The sequence below is a fragment of the Hipposideros armiger genome, unplaced genomic scaffold (assembly GCF_001890085.2).
Source record: "Hipposideros armiger isolate ML-2016 unplaced genomic scaffold, ASM189008v1 scaffold_188, whole genome shotgun sequence".
Lineage (NCBI taxonomy): Eukaryota > Metazoa > Chordata > Mammalia > Chiroptera > Hipposideridae > Hipposideros > Hipposideros armiger.
The window spans coordinates 65,678-74,793 of record NW_017731538.1 but is presented as its reverse complement, the minus strand read 5'-3'; the positions used below and the strand labels follow the sequence as shown (position 1 = coordinate 74,793).

At 42.7% G+C, this 9,116-nt stretch overlaps 1 pseudogene; it reads right to left on the bottom strand.

Annotated features, from left to right (window-relative positions):
* Nucleotides 1-7,028: 7,028 nt before the first annotated feature.
* Nucleotides 7,029-8,384, bottom strand: LOC109388256 (eukaryotic translation initiation factor 3 subunit E pseudogene; annotated as a pseudogene).
* Between the last annotated feature and the right edge of the window lie 732 nt (nt 8,385-9,116).

Here is a 9,116-nt window from a genome sequence, read left to right as displayed (position 1 = left end):
GATGGTGTTGGATAGAGATTTCCCTACGTGTTTTTCCCCCCAGGACATTCAGTATGGCTAGTTGGTGGTTCACTATGGCATGATTCACTAAGAGGTATGAGACTGAAACAATATCAGATACCCGTAGGATGTATTTTAGTGTCTTGAAGCAGGAAACAGAAGTAAGGAACTCAAAGCCGTAAGTCATTCACGGGACATAAGGAAGCAGAGTGCAGTAGGCAGGTCAGGGGGTCCAGAGCCTATGATTTTTCTGCTGTTGGGGTAACTTTGGAGGATTATACCACAAGGTTCTCAGAGACAGGGCGTATCAGAGAACCGGGCCCCTCCCTGCCCCTTCCTGCCCTCATAAACAGGACTGTGCAATTCTCTCCCCAAAAAAGCCATTGTACGTTAATTTGGTCCTCACCCGTCAAGGCTTCAGTGCCTGTCCTCTCTCCAAAAGCGGGTGAATGTGGTGAGGGTCCGTTCTGGGCTAACCCTCGCTTTGGAATTAATCCTCTTTATTAGCATCTCATTCACTTCTGATGGGGCAGTGCACACATGTTTGTGTTTATGTATGTAACTGCCAAACAGGGCTGAGCCAGCTGTTGTTGGCATCCTAACTGTCTCCAATCACAGGGAAATGAATTGCAGTGAGACAAATAATGAGGAGTGGAGCACCCTGGCAGCCAGCCAAAGGCTCCACGCTGTCAGCTGCAAAGCCAGTGAATCTGCCATCAAAGCAGGGCAATTGAGGTCTCACTGAAGTCAGAAGCTAGGTGCCACCCTGCTTAAGGAGGGCTGTGGGGGTCGAGAGGAGGATGGGGGAGGGGATCGGGACCAGGGAAAGAGAGTGCTTGAGTGAGAGAGAGAGAGGAGGAGAGAGTCAAGTACTTTCTCTTCTTTGTGGTCTCTCTTTCTTCTTCTTTTTGTCCTCTCCTATCTTCTGATCCCCAGCAGCCTCCAGTGCCATCTTAGCAGTGATCTGGAGAGCACAGGGACATGAAGAGAGGGCACAGCAGGGCACAAAGAAGAGGGTAGTTGATAAAAGGGGTCTGCATGGATTTAAATGATGAGGAAGAACAAACCCCACAGAACAGTTATTCTCCACCCTGACTTGAGTTTGCTGTTGCTACCGCTGCTATGGCGATAGGGCTGCTGGTGGTGCCAGCCCCTAGGCTGCGGTCGTGGCTGTTGCTGGTATAGCAATTTCAATGATGGGGATTCCAGTGATGAGTGACAATAGGCGTGGAAACCCTACAGCTTTAACTCAAGATTGCCTTCTATGAGTGAAATTAGGAAGAATAAAAATGTCACAGAATGAGATCAACACTCTGTGGAAATGTCCCAAGAGGTCATAAAATGGGCAGTTAGTAAAAGGCAGTCAGCAAATGGGAGATCAGGAGAGCCCAGTCTATCAAGTCTCAGTCAAGCTGGAGAATTTCACATATTCATGTACATTAACTTGGCTGCAGCTGAAACCTAACTGCAGGTCGATACTTGAAGTAGATTTGCCATAGAGAAGATAGGTCTGAAATGAGCTTGCAGGGGGAGTTCCTTATGGACAGATTTGTCACTGAGTTCCAAGAATTGTCTAGGGAAGAAGGTCTGAAAATCAGGAAGACAGGATATCCTTGACCTAGAGAAGCATTCCTGTTGTAGGCAGGGACGTTTCACAGGCACTCACGGTGGTTGGGTGTCAAGTTCTTCAGGACTGTTCAGTTTCCATTGATGGATTGGCTCATGAATGTATCCCATAAATATTTATTGGGCACTAACTGTGTGACAGACACTTTGCTAGTCCCTGAGAATAAAGAAATGAACAAAAGAGATATAGCCCCTATCTCATTGAGCTTTCAGTTGAGGAGAAAATACAGAGTTATGCAAGAAGGCCCTGAGGCGAGAGTAAGCATGGTGTGTTCCAGGCACAGAGACAGGGAGAATGGCAGAAGATGACACTGGTGAGGAAGGTGGGGCCCAGGGCAGGTAGGGCCTTTGCTCTGTGTTAAGGGGATAAGGCGCTATTCTGAGGGCAACTGTGTCAATCAGAACTTTTTTGATTACACATGAAAGAAAATGAACTTGAATAACCTGTGGTCAAAAGGGCAATTGACTGGCTTGGAATCCAAAGAAGAGATGAAAACTGTACACTGACAGATCTGAGATGAGGCTGAGCTGAGGATGACACTAGGAGATCAGGAGCTTGAACATGGCGAGGAATTTCCCTGCCTCTCTCACAGTGCTGACTTCTGCCTCTCTTCCTACACACTTTCTCCAAATGGTAGAGAAAACAGACATCTATAGCTTCTGATTTTACCGTATAGCCTTGACCACTAGAGACGAACTCACTTTCATTTCTCCTGTCCCAGGTCACATACCCTGGGAAGGAAGCTTATGGCCCATTTGGGTGAAGTGTCCACCTAGGGTCAATCCAGTGTGTCTAGAAGGTGAAGTAAATGAAAGAACTTGGAAGGTACCCTAGGAACTATGTAAATTGGGTAGGGTGAGCTGGGGGCTCTGGATATCCCATGGATGTCCACTATTGCCGTCAGCGTCCACCAAGCAACCTCTGGACTTCTGATGCACATTCCTAAGATACCCTGATTCTGGAACAGTTGCAGATATTAGTGCTCAGTCACTGGGAAATGCTATCACATTTGGCAAGTAGCTGATCAATAAGTCATAGACATAGGACTGATGGCTTAGAGTAGTGCCTGACAATAATAATATTGTCTAAGTGTTAGTGATTGTCACTGTGATAACAATGATGATGATGATGATGATGATGATGATGATCTCCTTTGGGTATATGGGCATAATTGAATTCTGGGTCCACATAGCTAACAATCTGGGTTATAGTGACCCCTTCAAGGCAGGACAGCCCAAACCACCAGCTAGTGTCGTCCACATCTCCAACTCATCTCCCTATAGGTTCACTCCCAGTGATAGCAATTTTGATGGATGCCAGGGATTCCATTGCTAGGAAGTATTGACAAGTGTCCAGCATGAACCATGTTTTCTTTCTGCCATTCACTACCAAACACATGATACGTGCTTGATAGTTGATAAAGGTAAGTGATAAATTAAATCTGAGTAGAGAATTCTTCCTATTGTTTGTGTGCCTCCATTTGAATAAGCTAAGGTTTTCCACTAACTTTTTGTTACCAGCGGACTCTCCATGGATCCTCTAATAATAACCTTGACAGGGAAAGCTCCAAACAAACATTAATTAAGTCTCTTAACACCCTTGTAAATCAGTGAGCCATATGGCAATTATATAAAAAAAAAGGAGAATTTTAAGGAGCAAGAAATTTAAAAATGATTGTTTACTTTATCATAACAGAGAAATAATTTATATACACACAAAAATGAATATTCAGAGCCATAGGTAAGAAAGAAATGCTTGGCTAATTTCTGATGAGCCAGAGTCAACTAGGTAGGTTTTGATCTTTTTGAGTGCAAAGGTGTATGCTCTGCTTTGTATTCCCAATTCATATGCCTTGTCCTAGACCCACACTGTCTACTAGAACTTTCTGTGATGATAGAAATGTTCTATATCTGCAATGTTCAATATGAGAGCCATTAGTGGCTAGTGTGGCTGAGGAACTAAAATTCTAATTAACTTAATATAACTTAAATACCACATGTAGCTACTGTGTTGGACAGTACAAACTTAAAACAGTTCATGGATTTGGAAACATTGTAATTTGGAAGGGGATATATAAGAGATGTTAATATAGTGTTAATCAGAGTGTGTCCTACAGGGAATTGTCAAAATGGTGAAAATATTCATTATTCATTCATTCATTCATTCATTCATTCACTCCAAAACCATATATTGAACACCTACTATGTACCAGGCTCTGCATTGATCAGGGGGCTACAAATAAAGATTAGCCATTGTCCTGGCTTAGACTTGAGAGAGAGAAATGAGCAGATTAAGAAGACAGAGAGAGGTTTGTGATGTGGTGTTTATATTACGGGTAGGCATATGAGCTGCAGGGATATAGAGGAGGAGCAACTAATTCATCCTGGAAGTGTGGAGTGGGGTGGGCAGGTCCCAGGATACTTCCTAGAAAGGTGAAGCTGAGTCTTAAAGGAGTAGTAAGGGTTCTAAATTGTCTTAAGTTGTATCTACAATATGTCCTTGTCCTTCCATTTAATTTGGTGAATATTAAAATTCTCACACACACACCCCCCCAAAAAATAAAGAAGCAGTAAGGGTTCTCCCAGTTGATGAGAATGGGAGGGAAGGGGCCTTCCCGGGCAGAAGAACTAGCATAGGCAAAGGTACAAGAGTACTGGGGAGTGTGGACCTTTGGGGAACTTCCGTATGTGTGGGACATAGAATTCAAGGTACATGTGGTAAGTGATCAGCCATGACCCCCAGGAAGAAGGTAGGGGCAGTCAAAGGAGTTTGATAAAATAGTTTGGATTTTACCCTAAAGGTAGTGGGCAATCATTCAAAAAACTGTAAGCAGGGGAGTCACAAGATCAGATTTCTGTTCTAGAAAGACCCTTTGGCAGCAGTGTGGAAAATGATTTAGAGGGAGTGAGAATGGAAACAGGAACACCTAGGGAAGACAAGTTTTTCTTCCATGAGAAATCCTGAAGCCGCATCTAAGTAAGTGCTGCTGACCAGATGCAAAAGTAACTGGTCCCGTCTGAGAAATGGTGCGGATGCCTTGGTTGCAGCATACTGGAAAGTCTGCAATTGGCTTCAGGGAAAGCAAGGAGCCTGGTGTGTCAACTGGGAATCCATCCTTTGGAGAAAGAAGTGTGTTTCCTTGAGCTACCTGTGTGTACGTGGGTGGATAACCTGAGCTAGGTGAGCCTTGAAGTGAGAGTAGGCTGGATTACTCTGCTACTTTCCTTTCTACCTTTCCTCTGTACGCATCAACTTCTTCCTGTGTTGCCTGCTGTATTAGTCTGCTCTGGTTGCCATAACAAAATACCATGACTGGGCGACTTAAACAACAGATATTTATTATATTTCTCACAGATCTGGAGGCTGGGAAGTCCATGATAAGGTGCCAGCCAATTTGGTTCTAGGTGAGAGCTCACTTCCTGGCTTTCAGATGGCCACCTTCTCATGATGTCCTCACATGGTCTTTTCTCAGTGTGTGCACATGGAGATATCTCTCCTCTTCCTCTACTTATAAGGCCACTATTCCCATCATGAGAGCTCTACCCTTAAGACTTACTCTAGCCCTAATTACCTTCCACAGGTCTCATTTCCAAATACCATCACATTAGGGTTGGGGTTTCAACATACACATTTGGGGAGGGGGATACACACATGGAGTCCATGATACCTGCATTGGGCAAATGACCAGGCTTCAGGCTTGGTACACACAGTTGGACTTCCCAAAGGTGCATGCAGACTATGTCTCCACTTGGTATCTCAAGGGCATTGAGAAAACCCAGGCAGGAGTTGCATAGTTGATGCTCTGTTCCCTGCTGAGTGGGGCCAAGGACCCATGCCCAAACTCTTAGGCTGGACCTGGAAGAGATTTATTCATCCCTCTTGTGGATTGCCTTTCTCATCATTCGTCTCTCATTCAGAAAGCAAGAGTCTTTATTCCCCGAATATGCACAGATAACTCCCAAGGAGATAAGAGCTCAGAAGAGATTGGGTGGTTGGCAGAGGCCAGCTTGGGTTGAGAATGTTAAGCAATTCTGAGCTGCTTACATCTACCTGTCATTCTGACAGTGGTTGACCCCAGGGGTAGAGTCAGGGCCAAGAAGGGATTATAAGAAGAAAGATGGGGATTACTATGAGAACACACTTTTAACTTTCCAGCTATAAGAGGAAGGCCTTTGAAAGGTAGTGGGTTCTCCATTATCGGAGGTGTGAAAGTAGAGGCTTGATAACAATTTGGCAAAGGTGCTGTAGGGAGACAAAAGCAACAAACGAGGAATTGGGCTGGGAAAGCAACAACAGAACGAACAGATCAGAACATTATGTAAATTCTCTGCCGGATCATCTAAGTAAACAGACCATTATAACATAGTGCTCAGTGCGGGGAGTTCAGGGTGCCTGGGGAGCACATAGGAGGGAATTTGTTCTCCTGACTTCAGGAAGTCTGGGAAGACTACCCGGAGGAAGTGACATTTCAACAGAACCCTGAAGGATGAATAGGAGTTAGCTAGGGGAAAAGGGATGGCATTGAAGGCCACAGACCACTCCACTTTGTGATTCTTACAAATAATTATCTGGCTCAAAATGTCAATAGTGCAAGGTAGAGAAACCTTGTTCTAGAGTCAGTTTGGAATTCCTGGCTTGTGAGAGATGGCAGACCTCTTAGAGTGTAAGCTATTTGAATGAGTTTTTTTGTTTCCTCAGTTTACGTATGTCCTTTATTCATCAAATGTGACACTTTTTGACGGGACCTAAGACACAACAGTGCAGAAAAGAAAGTGGAGCCATTCTTTGCAATCCTGAATTTTTTATAGTACTGTAAGTCCTGGGGAGGCAGTGGTGCAGGTGTGGATGATGCAATGAAATATAGCCTTGGCCAATAAACCACAGACACCATGCTTCTCCCACCTCTTGGCATCTTCTTCAGGATGATACTGTTCAGTCACGAGTCATTGCAAAGCTCCTTTTCACTGTCCTCTGTGCTACCTCCAGCCCTACGGGTTGTCAGAACTCTAAAAGGCACAAGCTGACCTGTGCTATGTATGCGGAAAAGGATTGGAGAATGAGACACAGACTTATGGGAAGTATTAAAGACCTCTGGGCATTTTTGGGGTAAAAATGAAAACTTGACCTGCTTTCCATGGCCACATTCCAAGAATATGCTTCCAAGTGTGGACTTTCTCTTCCTGGGATCATGTACTCATAAATGTTCTGTTAAATGTTGAGAGACTGAAACTTAGGTTTGTTTTTTTTTATTTTTGTTGTTGTTTGCTTGCTTTTTCACGAGGAACACAGCAAATTTTATTCAAATTCTCCAAAACTTATACTCCATATGTTAATTGTTTCTAAAATGTATGTCACCCTTTAAATAATGGTTTTATTGTTTCATCTTTCTTTTATAGTTTTCTCATCTTTTTTTTTTACAGCTCTTCAGTAGAAGCCAGTCTTGAGTTGCCCAGTTAGGAGCCTCTGACCTACTAGTCTGATTCAGTTTCTTCTCAATATTCATGGCAAACATCTGGCTTCTAAATGAAAGGCTTTTGTTCTTTTCAATCACTTGCTGATAGGGTGAGACTGCATTGCTACCTATAACCACATGACCTAATTAAGAATCAATCTTGGCATCCAGTTGTGCATTTCTAATGAAATTTACAATCCACCTTTCAGCTTCTCCTGGAGACATGTTCAGTTTATCTGCCAATATGTTAATGCTGATACACTGGTGGATGTGACAAAAAGTCTCAAATGTGAAGAGATAGGCATTTTCAATGAAATCCTCAAGACAGGCCACCAAGAACTAGTCATTCACAAGGCCAGATTCACATTCCCTCAGTTTTTTCTGAGTTACTTCAAAGTCAAAGTTTACATATAAGCTTTCAACAAACCATGTAATTGGGTCTTTATGTGTAAGACTCCTGTTGAATAACTTTGACCAGGTCTTTTAGCGCCTGCTGGCATTTCCGAATATCTTTGTTCATGATGACTGCGGCAGTCAAATATCAAAGAATACGAGGACACATCTCCTGAATTGCATTAGGATACTGTGGGTGGTAAAGAAGAGATCGATAATGTTATCAAGCCCTTTGGGGTCACTGAAGAAAGCAAACAGAGACCAGTGAATGAGCCATGTTCACTGCTGAAGAGACTGGAGTGCAGCACTCACAGACTTATTATCTATGGTCTCTTCTAACCGTGTAAGGTCTTCCATGGCTGCATCCCAATTCTGCATTAACATTCCAGAGGCCAGTGTTCCCCAGAGTGAACTCAAAGCACTTCCATCCATTGCTGGAACCAACACTCAAAAGAAGTAAAGACATTCTGCTGTTCCAGAGGAATTCCCACATTCATACTGGAAGGTTGTATATCTGTAGAGTGTCTCTAAATATTCTCGCCTAAAACCATGCTTGTCTTCCAGGTTGTCAGATAGCATCCAACCATCCTTGGTTGGCTCCATTTGCCTTGTGGTTTCCAGATCTTCAAACATCTTCACAATTGGTTCTGCTTCTGCCTGAAGCTGTTTCATTTGTGCAACAACTGGTGTTCTTTTTTCTCTCAAAGCATGAGGAATAGCATCAGAATAAAGGTTTTTGTATATATCCATAGCAAAGTCTACCATGCTGGTATCACTAAGAAGATCCAATTTCCCTTGTAATAATTCTTTCTCATTATATATCTCCTTTACAGAGAGAAACTCAGGCATCAGGAAGACTAAATGCCGATCCAAAAAGTGCGCAGTGTGAGTTGTCAAGTCGTACCATGTCATCTTGTCAAGGAAAACTGAAGCTCAGTTTTCCAATTAACCAAACCTGACTTTGTCATAACCTTTTATATTGCCCACTTGCAGATTTTATGGTCACGTCTAACACCCTCTTCTCTGGGGTTATTTGAAAACTTATTCTGCTTTAACATGCTGGAGTGATAGCATGATATAAAAAAATTAACATGGAATTTAGAGACAGATTATGAATCTCAGCATCTGCATAATTAGCTCAGTGACCTGGGCCACTTATGTAACATCTTTGAGTGTGTTTCTGCATTTGAAATTTAGGGGTAACATCTGTCTCATAGAAAGTGTCTGGTACAGTGCCTGATACGTAATATCAATAGATGCTCAACAGATACTCTTCTTTTCTTTTTTTTTTTAATTAAAGTTTATTAGGGAGACAATGGTTAGTAAAACATAGGTTTCAGGTGTAAAATTCTGTAATACATCATCTATATATCACATTGTGTGTTCACCACCCAGAGTCAGTTCTCCTTCCATCACCACATATTTGATCCCGTGATAGCCCCCTTTTCTTAATGCATAGCCCTTTCTTCTCTTTTCTATGCCGCAATGTCTTAGGTCCTGTGAAAATTTGTTACATTTGATGACTGTAAATCACATTTAAAATGACAAAGAAAAAACACTCAGCCATATGGCTTAGCGTATCAAGAAGTATATTATATCTTACAAGACAGAATTCCAAGTTGACTCCAGAAAGAATATACTGTT